The 11,278-nt window shown below is 37.6% G+C and overlaps 2 long non-coding RNA genes across 4 annotated transcripts; one reads left to right on the top strand and one right to left on the bottom strand.

Moving 5' to 3' along the window:
- Positions 1–208: 208 nt before the first annotated feature.
- Positions 209–2,858, bottom strand: LOC130407464 (uncharacterized). Its single transcript, XR_008904641.1, has 3 exons — positions 2,323–2,858; positions 1,623–1,701; positions 209–1,221 (listed from the first exon to the last, which is right to left on the bottom strand). It is a non-coding gene; the product is annotated as an uncharacterized LOC130407464 (long non-coding RNA).
- LOC130407465 (uncharacterized) lies at positions 2,462–9,389 on the top strand. Of its 3 annotated transcripts, none has more exons than XR_008904643.1 (10): positions 2,462–2,598; positions 3,295–3,418; positions 4,484–5,967; positions 6,134–6,202; positions 6,288–6,347; positions 6,448–6,558; positions 6,773–7,000; positions 7,634–7,708; positions 7,830–7,895; positions 7,978–9,389. It is a non-coding gene; the product is annotated as an uncharacterized LOC130407465 (long non-coding RNA). The 3 variants fall into 3 exon arrangements; XR_008904644.1 differs by lacking the exon at positions 2,462–2,598 and having other exon boundaries at positions 2,944–3,418; positions 6,773–6,849; positions 6,929–7,000; XR_008904642.1 differs by lacking the exon at positions 2,462–2,598 and having other exon boundaries at positions 2,944–3,418.
- Positions 9,390–11,278: the final 1,889 nt, after the last annotated feature.

Raw genomic sequence — 11,278 nt, 5'->3', positions numbered from 1 at the left:
TCGGCCCGAATGTGGCCTCAGAATGGCACTGCTGGCGCACTGCTGGCACTGGCATGCAACAAGTCAGCCGAGTGTGGGCCATGTGCGGCAGTGATGGTACTGGATCCATGACGGCAAACAATAATTAGGCCGATTGTGGATGGAGGTGTTGGACCAATTGTTGATATTAGGTCTGTGGCCCAGATCAGTCTAGCGATTGTAGGCCACATTTGACATTGTGTAATTCACAATTATTGCACGGTTACATTTAAACATGTTTTACCTTGTACATTTTGGCAACAGGTTACAGGCAGATTTGGTTAACTCCGCTCAGCCTGTTCTACTAAAATGTTGAAATATCAAGTAAAGCAGCACTCTGTCTATTAAAAGTACTTCAGGCTGATTCTTTTTTAAAGTAACCTGGCCTTAAAAAACACTTGCACATATTTTTGTCTATTTAATGCTTTGTCATACAACTAATTATTTTCGTAGGTTACATAGATTGTGGTTTTAATAGAAAAGGCTATTGGTTCATGATGGTATTTTAATGGAAACCTTAAGAATTTTTTTAGGTTCTATTGTTTTTCAGCAGGGAACAAGCTTGCAGTATAGCAGTGTGCTGAGCTATATTTAAGGTATCAGTTACAGAATAGGTTAATAAGGTATCAGTGAAGTGAAATATCATAATCAAAATAATTTCAAAATGAGTTAACGATTTAAATAAAGAGAAAAGTTTTTATTATGTTTTCACATTTTATTGTACTTTTTAGTTTTATGGCCTAAATCAAAATAAACCAACACTTGAAAATAAATCTAATTTTGGAGCAAATATATAAATAGCAAATATATAAGTATATTTGTGAAATACACATAACAATGAATAATACGCCCACAAAAATATGTTTAATAGCAAAAAAATGTTTTACTTTGTAAAACAAACATTGAGCCAGTAAAAAAATATGCTAACACAATGTAAACACAAACTGCAAGACTTTGAAAAGGTAAAAGTGATGTTGTGAAAGACAAATAGAAAACAGCAGCTCATGACAAAACATCCAATTTATTGATAGACATGTGTGACTTTAAATTCAAACTCCACAAACTGTCACAGGTTCTCGGTTTAGCTTAATGAAATGGTAGTAGTCAGTCTTTCAGGGAACATCAAAGAAGTCAGTGTAATGAACTGTAGGCCAACATCTGAGCTCTTGATATCTTCAGCTGGGTCTCACAGAAAAAAAAGACCTGCAAGAAAAATCAAACAATTCATACCCATTACAAATCCATTCACTCACAAACTCATGTGGCAATAATATTCAATTTATTGTACAACAACACAACAATTCTCTGTGTAAAATATTCCACCTGAATAAAATATCCAATCAGTGTGTATGGAACAAAACTGAACAACTAGTTGTTGATGACATCACGGTACACACATTGGGACATCTGTTAACATAAGCTTCTAATAATTTGAATTCCAATAGTTCCTGTAGTCACATATTGTTTTTCAGCAGCCATGTTAACAGATTAGAACATTTATACACAGCACATGTGCTAAAAAAACTTTTGAAACACACAACCGTGTCAGAGGGTTGTTGGCCAAACAACATTAGCATTTGAAGGATTTTTAATATCTTCCTCACCTACAGTGGTACAGGACAAGCACGGCATGCAAAGCAAGTGCACCAGAACACTCTGATAAAGGGGATGTTCAGACACAACCTGAAACCATTAAAGATTAGATAAGAACAATAATGTTTTTTACATTCAATCACAGTCAGAAATTATAAGAATTCAACAACACTCAAAAGACATATGTTAAGCACAACAGTGACTGCCTCCGTTTATAGCAGTCTGTACATTTAATTACAGTGAATATAAAGTTCAACTCATGAACGCTTAAATAACTTTCAGATCTAGATATAACATACTGTTTACATCATTTGTCTCTGTTCTAATTATTTTTTGTTCTTATTTCATTACTTACTTTTTGCTGCTTTTTAACAAATAAACGTTTTATTTACATATATGAGCTCATGTGTTGTTGTAAGTTTTAGTAAGATTTAGTAATTGTTTGCTATTTGCTGTAATAAACCATCGCATCTACCTCGAGCATTGAAATAGCCAAACGCCTATCTTAAATTATGCTTTACACTTTATCGATGCTGCATGTGGCCTTTCAACATTTTCCACATCAGACAGACCGTGTGCTATCACGACAATAAATTACAAGATTATAATGCAAGAACGTTTCAAAACCCAGAACAGTATAAGAACAACAAGTTGGTTCTTATTTTATATTTTAGTATAAGGAACTGTGTAAACTCAAAAAACATTGCTTACCTCAGACGAATCGGTGGCAGTTGGCAATTAAATCAAATGTGCAGTCTATGCGCGTGCGCAGAACTCCGACTCCTCCCACCAAGTTTTCAACCAGTTTGCATCTGGATCAGTTCATCCATTGGCTGGTTAATTGTTTTGGCGCGATTTACATGATCACGACAGCTTCTCGCGTCATCTGATTGGTTGATTTGAGTCAGGTTCACGGGATACTTTGGATTCGAAAACTATATTCCCGCCCAGGATTCTTCTCGTCTCTTCTTCAACGGCTGTTTTTAGGTAAGTGTGGTCGGTGCTGTTGTTGTTAATTGGAACAATTTTCTTAAACGAGTAATTTTATCTGAATCCTCCATGTATTTTCAGAGCCCAGAGTGTGTTATTTAGTGGGGTTTGAAGCAAAATTATTTGAGTAACGTAGGTTGACTGAGGATTTCTTAGAGGGTTTTGCATCTGATATTTTAATATGCAACAGGATCAATGTTTTTCTATTATTTATGCTTACAAATATTAAGATAATCAGCCTGCATAGGGGCATTTGGAACAACTAAATGTATTGATTTAAAACGTTTAACCTTTGTTTTACTATACAGTTTAAAAATGTATTACTTGTTTGTCAGGATTTATACAATATAATCATGATACATATTCATTTAAAAATGTATTCACATGAAATAACACATACAATAATTTCAAAATGTATCTGATTATAAATGTATAAATCTCTTAATTTGTAACTGCTCAAGTGTCTGCATGTTATATACAAGTGAATGGCACTCATTAATGTCCTTTATTGTTTTAGACATCACTAATTAGGGATCCTTAAACACATTATATTCTGGAATGGCTAAACTGTTAATGAAAATCTACTTCTTAGATAATATGAGCTTTAAAATTTGTTTCCATCTTTATGATATACATCTTTGACATGGGATTATTCACTTAATATTTGCCCTAATTTTTGAATTAATTTGGCAGAAGTCCTCCAATCCACCATCAGCGAGACCGAACTCCTCCAGTCCAGCTACAGATAAGCTGCTGACCCATTTCAGAGGAGGAACATTGGCCATGACCCAAAAGGACCACTAAATCCTCAACTTTTGTAAGTGTATATTTATATCTCTAAAAAATATCTTTAGTAAATATGAGATTGTGTGCTTGGTTTTATATGGATTTTAATAAGTTTTCAATAAAAAACTTATTTGCAGCTCTTCTGCTTAATATCATCAATAATCAAGAGCACTGTGCTCTGTACTAATTGTGTATAAATTGCATTAATCCTTTTAAATTGTTTTTCTAAAACATGTGACCCTGCCTTTGAAATCCCAGCTGAAGTTGTTTTGGACCTAAAATCATAACATAATGTACATAACATTATGTGAAAATATAATGTTGATACATTAAATATTGACTGACTATGGCCATGTCAAAGATCTAAATCATATTGAAATGAATGACTGAAATCACACTTTGATACTCATTCTCTCAGAATTAGATTTCACAGACAGGGTCACAAATTGTAATGGACATTTAAAATGAAAGTTCTGTCTGATTTACTCACCCTCTAGTTGTTTCAAACATGTAAAAATGTCTTTATTCGGTTGAACACAAAGAGAGATATTTTGGAATAATGTTAACAACTAACAGTTCTGAAGCACCGTAGTAGGAAAAACATTTCATTTTTTGGTTCTGTTGAACACAAAAGAAGATATTTTGAGTAATGTAGGAAAACAAACAGTTCTGGGGAACTTTTGATTACATTTTACATTTTTCCTACTATGTCAGTCAATGGTGCTTCAGAACAGCTGGTTGCTAACATTATTCCAAAATATCTCTCTTTCTGTTCAACAGAACAAAGAAATGTATACATGCTTGGAACAACTACAGGCGGATTAATCCCTCTAATTATTTCTTAAGATTAAATAATGCTGTTTATAGGTTATGTTCATTTTAATTTTTATCTAAAAAAGTACATTAGGGATTGTTTAAAGTATTTAAATAATATGAATAAAAAATAGTTACACCTTTTATTGCATTTACTTAATGTGCATTATCCGTTATTTTATTTACACCATAGTTTCCACACTTAAACATTTTTTAAACGATGAACTTAATTTTTTTTTTTAAATTACCAAAACTATATTTAATAATTATGTATGTCTTTCAGCTGCGGTGAGAAAAATTCCCTAACAAAAAAAACGGTCATATCCAGAGATGGCTTCAGCTTGCTCCGGATTGGGATGGAGGAAGAAGAGAACGGCTGAAGAGAAAGGAGATGATAAATAGCTGTGCCTCTCATTTAGAGCCATAATAGCTTATGCGTGCGAACACATACGAAATACATTCATTTCCTTTTCATGTGCACACACGCAGTTATGTGTTATGTTGTTTATAAAGTTTAATTTTGTCTTTCTTTGGTTTATAACGTTTTCATTTAGTCCGTATTCGGTTTCATTTTTTCAAGTGTTAAGGTACTGTTCATTTAAAGTCTAAAGGTTTCCGTTTTACATAAAAATATGTTCAACACAATGTGTTCACTTTATTTTTATTTGTAAATAAAAAATGTTTATTGAAAAACAATTCAGGTATTGGAAGTTATTTTTTCACATGATTTTGGCAATCATAGGCTGTACTATGGCTAAATTTGGGGGTCTCTTTTTAAAAGCCGGCATTGATCTGGTTTACTTCTGGCTACGATACGGCACCCAGTATTAAACCTACTCTGGGCCAGTTCAGGGCCAGTTATGGCTTATTAATTGGCGGAGGCTCGGACCAGTTGCGGCCCATATCTGGTCATGGTCTGTAATTTGGATCTGGGCCACCCTAGGGCCGTCATTCAATGTTGTATGTGGGCCGAGGGAAAAGTATTGGTGTGGGCCGGAGCTGGGCCAACACAAAATTGTTATGTGGGACTGTGTGTACTGCATGTGTGAAAACCCATCTGATTTTCATGTTTTTCATTCCAATGTAAATTTTAACATTTTAAAAACTGCCATTCTTGTCTCGCAGGTCATCATGCAGAAAAGGGTATTTTTTTTTTCCTGGAAGGGTTAAGGTTGCGTTTCGTAAGGGACCGCTGGGATATCTTCTGCAGGATCCAACTGACCAGGCCAGAACGATAAAAAACAACCCATCTTTGCAGGACAAGTTGGCACCAATTAAGCACGAGCTTGTCAAACAAAAATCCTCTGAATGTGGTGCGTCAAAGAGGAGGTGATGCCTCAGACCAAAAATACGTTTTTTGTGAGTATATCCTGCAGTTGGGGAAATACAAGGGGAAGTCCTTCCGGTTGCTCCTTGAAAATGATGTGGGGTACACCATCTACCTGATGAAGACCCTTCAGCAAGAAGAGGCTGCAGGAGTCACAATGACAGAGGGCCACAGCTTTGGATAAATTCTGTCTCTTTTACACTACACGTCCAAAACTCCAGCTGCACCTGCGGGATCACCAGACGACGATCAGCTGGTTGGTTTCGGAGCTCGTGCCAAGACTACATGGAAGGAGATTTGGGACGGCAGAGCTGATGGTTACGCTTCCTTTATAGTGGGGGCTAAGTGTGTCCGAGGGACACGGATGCATTAACTGCAACAATACTTGCTGAAGCAGCAGTCTGCCCGTCCGCATGTGCCTGCCACATCTGAGCCCACAGGTCAGTTGTTATTTTCCCTCATTTGCCCTTCAGAAGAGAATCTTTACAGTTATGTCAATAAGTATGAACATACTTTTCATGCACCTTATTCTTTGTACAGTTACATTTGAAAAAATCCAAGTGCATCATAAAAGCAACCTGTAACTCCTGTTTGTCAACCATACAGAGATGGATGGAGACGCTGAGCTGGAGACTGCAATGCTGAACATCACCCCCTCTTAGCTACTGGTGCAGTGTAAGTGTTTTTTTTCTTAAATTACAGCTTGTATTAAATGAGTTGATATATTTAATAAATGTTCCCTATTTTTTACATTTGTTAGTGCCAGCATCATCTGCATCCTCAGCTGCTGAAGTAAAACACTCCACAGAAACAACGACAGGTTTTTAAACACTTTAGGTTCAACACTTTCGTGTTGATGAATTATGAAATTAAATGTTCTCCAAAACTGAATATTAATTATTTTTGTCTAAATGTGTCAGTGTGTTGGCCGTGTCCCTAACAAATCTGTGTGCTGTTGGCATTATACTAATTGTTCAAGGGGCTATGAATTGATTCCCCCACCACGATGAACTGATAAACCCCCATTCTGGGTAAGTGCTTTTACTGTTAACTTATAAATATTTCAGTTTATTAATACATGAAGACGTGCATGTTCTTGTAATTACATTTTTTACATTCCCTGTTTAGTTTAAAATGTTCGTGTCATTATTTGATAACGCATAATGCATCATTTCATTTATTCTATTAAAGGAAGCAGATCTCTTAAGACTATTGATCTTATTAACAAGATTTTATGTCTTGCAGAACCATCTACTGTCCTTTCGAAACCACTGATGGGCACTAGAAAGGAACTGCGTCTGTCTCCTGTGCAAGAAAAGGAGGTATGCAGACAACCCAAAGTGGCTGGAAAAGTTCCCCAAAAGGTTTACAAATGTACTGACAGCAACTCTTACTTACAAGAAGGCCATCTGTAAATCTGTGATGGATGAGCTGCGGCGCACCGGAAAATCACCCTCGGACATGCCCAACCAGGTGATTGAAATGATGCACCTGAAATTTGAACGTGCCGACTTTGCCTACCTCCTCAGTTGCCAGAATGTCCTGCATTCTGAGGCTGGAAAGTATGGACAGAAAACCATCACAGGATTCCTAAGAAATGATTCCAAGCCTGCTCCCTTTGGCGAGTATGATGATCCTGATGGATCGAATGGAATCTCTGTGTCTGCACACTACCTCACTGACTGCCTCCTTTATGAGTACCAGCGACAACAGGTAGCTATTAGAAAGCCCCTGCAAAAGGTGTTCGGCTTCCTGGTGTATTTGATTCATCCCTGATCGCAGATCTCAATACTGCGTCAGAAAGGGTGTTCGGAATGCCCAAGTATCCTGCCCTTTTAGTGTCCAGCAAGGATTCTAGGAAGAGGTTTGGGCTAGACTATGTGGAACCTGGATGTCGCCCTGTTGTGCTAGATTGGGAAAAGCAAAAGAGCAAAACTGATCTGCCTTTAGATCCTCCCGAGCAAAGCAGACCGTCCACTGCCAGGGCTGGATACCTTTCATCTGACCTTGATCCGCAGCCAGAGTTTTTTTAAAAGAATATATAGGACGTTATCATACACTCAATGTCTTTAAAGCGACTCTATTAATGCTGTTTTGTTCCTCTAGGATCCATTACCACTTTGCCTGCCTCCTTGCTGTCCTCATGCCATGGTGGTGATGTGGATCTTCCGCCTAAGCCAGGTAAACATTTTACATATGAACAGAGTCATGCTTAAAATGCCCTTTTTCTTTACACATAAAACTAAATACTTGCTAAAAATACACCTTGATGAAAAAAGAATTTCTGCTGCTGCTGTTGTAGAATATGCTGATACGCTACCTGTGTCATCGTTTTACCGTGCCTGCAAAGAGCCTCAGTCAGAGCCAGGTAAATATTCAAAAAATAACAAATTAATTTAACAAATGGTATGAGAGCACAAATAATGATTGTCTGATTTTCTGTGCTAAAGGAACAACACATGTACCGCCTCTGCCTATGGTGGCCTCACCTGCGAGCGCTCGTACTGGACCTGTGAAGACTGGTGGAAGGGTGTTTGTGCTAGACCACAAACGGTGGACAACGCCAATGAAGGAGGCAATTGACAACCTGCTTACTGAACATCATGGGAAGAAGGATATGCTTAAACTTGTGGATCAGGAGTATGCAGCAATTGTCCATAACTCCAGTACTGATCCCAAGCATGCTCCATCCTACTTCAAAACTGCACATAGCTCAGTATGTCAAGCACTTGGCCAAATTGCTAAACACCAGTTCTTGGTTAAATACTTCTCCTGAAAAACTACTTCAGACACAGCGACTGTGGCACTCTCTGACAGAGGGGAGCGAGACTACTAGTGTGCCAGTGGTTACAATTAATCCTGCAGTTGTAAACCCAACAGCACTTGCTCTGACCAAACCACTTTCACACGCAACCATTGAGAGGATCGTTGAGGGTATTATGGAGAAGCATCAACAACAACAACCAGAATAAAAAAAAAGAAACAGATGAAGACTTGTGTTGCCTGCAGACAGCCCAAGTCTCGCTATGAAAGTGATGGCTCCTCCATCCATTTTTTTTTACCAGCAAGGACCTGTTAGGTACTTCTACTGTTCCACCAAGGTTTTTAAGGCTTATAGTGGTGAAGGGCTGACAAATCCCATAATGCCTTTTAAAGATTTTACGGAAACAGAGAGGGAACTGAATGACACAAAAAAAGGGTGGAAGAGAAGGGACAGCAAAAACGAAAAATGCCTGAATCTCCACATGTAGGTCGCCTGTGTAGGTTTTCTAACATGGAACTCAAACAAGGTCCACACATACATACGGGCTTTCCTGGAATTGCCTGGAAATATGTTTACTGTCCTGCTAAAGTATTTTCCATATACAGAAAGCAGGGTATGGAGAAAGAGATGACCTGGAAAGACTTTCAAAAGTCTACATTTTACAATATGGAAAGACAGCGATGGGTTTCTGGAAAGAGTAAATGACAATTTTCCACGTGTAAATATCTTTTGCTTGTTTGCTTTGCCTTTTAAAACGTTGAGAATTTTTTATTTTTTTAAAAGCACTTATCTTGTACTCTGGTTTTTATATTTATATATATATAAATAAATGGCAAATATTTTCAACATGATGTAAAATATATTTGATTTACAAATGTAATATCACTACAAAGGTAAGAGACATGTATTGTAATTGGAGTTTAAATACAAATACTCTTCATGAATGTATTCACATTTAGTGCTGTTAAAATTATTATTTTATGTTAATTTCTCCCACCACATATGGATGTTTAAAATGTTTAAAGTTTTTTTCTGATGGCTTAAGCACATTTTTTGTAACTATTGCCTATTTTTGCAAAACTGCACACAAAAATAAGAAAACCCTTCACCAAATCAGCAAAACATTGTAGTTTTCTTGCAAAAGCTAATAAACCTTGCTTAACTATTCAAACCTTCGTAAAAATTGTATTTTCATATCAAACAGTAAACACAAGCCATCACATTAATAAGCAAACAATGCACCAACTACACACTGATGGTATGAATAAAAAACACATCTTGCTTTTGCTTTCTCTGTGCACAAGGTAGGCTATGTCAGTTTGAGGTCATACTCTTGTCATAGTTCATACTCTTGTCATAGTTCCAAACTTCAAGTACCGGTGTTTATTTGAACACATCAAAACAAAAAAGTGTTTTTTTCCAAGTCAAAACAAAATAGTAAAAAAAAAAAAAAAAAAGTCTACATCATGTAGTCTCTATGGGTTTGGCCACAAAATTTCGTCTACATCACATGCAATGTCCTCTAGTCCAAGCCACCGGGGAAAATATCTTCTGGAATGGCGTATCCAGGCCTGACATGATGCCTGGTCAATATCCCCACATGCCTCCTCCATTGCCTGTAAAAGGGCTTTGCGTTGATGGGGACGACGGTCAGCAGAGAAGAACTCTTCAATTGGATTCAAGAATGGAGAGTGTGGGGGGGAGGTTGAGTACAGTGAAGAGTGGGTGATCTGTAAACCAGTTGCGGACCAAAGCAGCCCTATGGAAACTAAAATTGTCCCATATGATGACGTATCTGGTCTGCTCTGGTCTCTGAACATTAGTGAGAATGTTTTGTAAGGTGTCCAGGAATGTAATGTGTGTAGTGTTATATGGGCCCAGGGTTGCATGATGGTAAATAACACTATTTTGACTTATAGCTGCACACATACAGTTGAAAGAAAAAGTATTTGAACCCTTTGGGCTTACTTGGATTTCTTCATAAATTGGTCATAAAATGTGTTCTGATCTTCATCTATGTCACAACAATAGAGAAACACAGTCTGCTTAAACTAATACCGCACAAACATTATACGTTTTCATGTTTTTATTGAACACAACATGTAAACATTCATAGTGCAGGGTGGAAAAAGTATGTGAACCTTTGGGTTTAATAACTGGTTGACCCTCCTTTGGCAGCAATAACCTCAACCAAACGTTTCCTATAGTTGCAGATCAGACCTGCACAACGGTCAGGAGAAATTTAGACCATCCTCTTTACAAAAGTGTTTCAGTTCAGCAATATTCTTGGGATGTCTGGTGTGAATCACTCTCTTGAGGTCATGCCACAGCATCTCAATCGGGTTGAGGTCAGGACTCTGACTGGGCCACTCCAGAAGGCGTATTTTCTTCTGTTGAAGCCATTCTGTTGTTGTTTACTTCTATGCTTTGGGTCGTTACCCTACGCTAATGACTTCTCCAAGAGCTAATTGGAGCCAGGAGTCAGCCAACCTGGGGTCCAATCAATGTGATGAGATTGGATGTGTTGATTAAAGCTGGCCTGTCCAATAAAAAACACACACCAGTTTTTAGTTTTCTGTGCAGAAGAAGCGTTGTCTGATTTGAACCATGCCACGCACAAAAGAGCTCTCAGAAGACCTACGATCAAGAATTGTTGACTTACATAAAGCTGGAAAGGGCTACAAAAGTATATCTAAAAGCCTTGATGTCCATGTGTCCACGGTAAGACAGATTGTCTACAAATGGAGAAAGCTCAGCACTGTTGCTACACTCCCTAGGCGTGGTCGTCCTGTAAAGATGACTGAAAGAGCACAGCGCAGAATGCTCAATGAGGTGAAGAAGAATCCTAGAGTGTCAGCTAAACACTTACAGAAATCTCTGGCACATGCTAACATTTTTGTTGACAAATCTACAATAAGGAAAACAATAAACAAGAATGGACTTCATGGGAGGACACCACGGAGGAAGCCACTGCTGTCCAAAAAAAA

This window comes from Triplophysa dalaica, chromosome 19 (genome assembly GCF_015846415.1).
Source record: "Triplophysa dalaica isolate WHDGS20190420 chromosome 19, ASM1584641v1, whole genome shotgun sequence".
NCBI classification, from domain to species: domain Eukaryota; kingdom Metazoa; phylum Chordata; class Actinopteri; order Cypriniformes; family Nemacheilidae; genus Triplophysa; species Triplophysa dalaica.
Note: the sequence above shows the minus strand (reverse complement) of the source record. Positions and strands in the feature narration are given on the sequence as shown.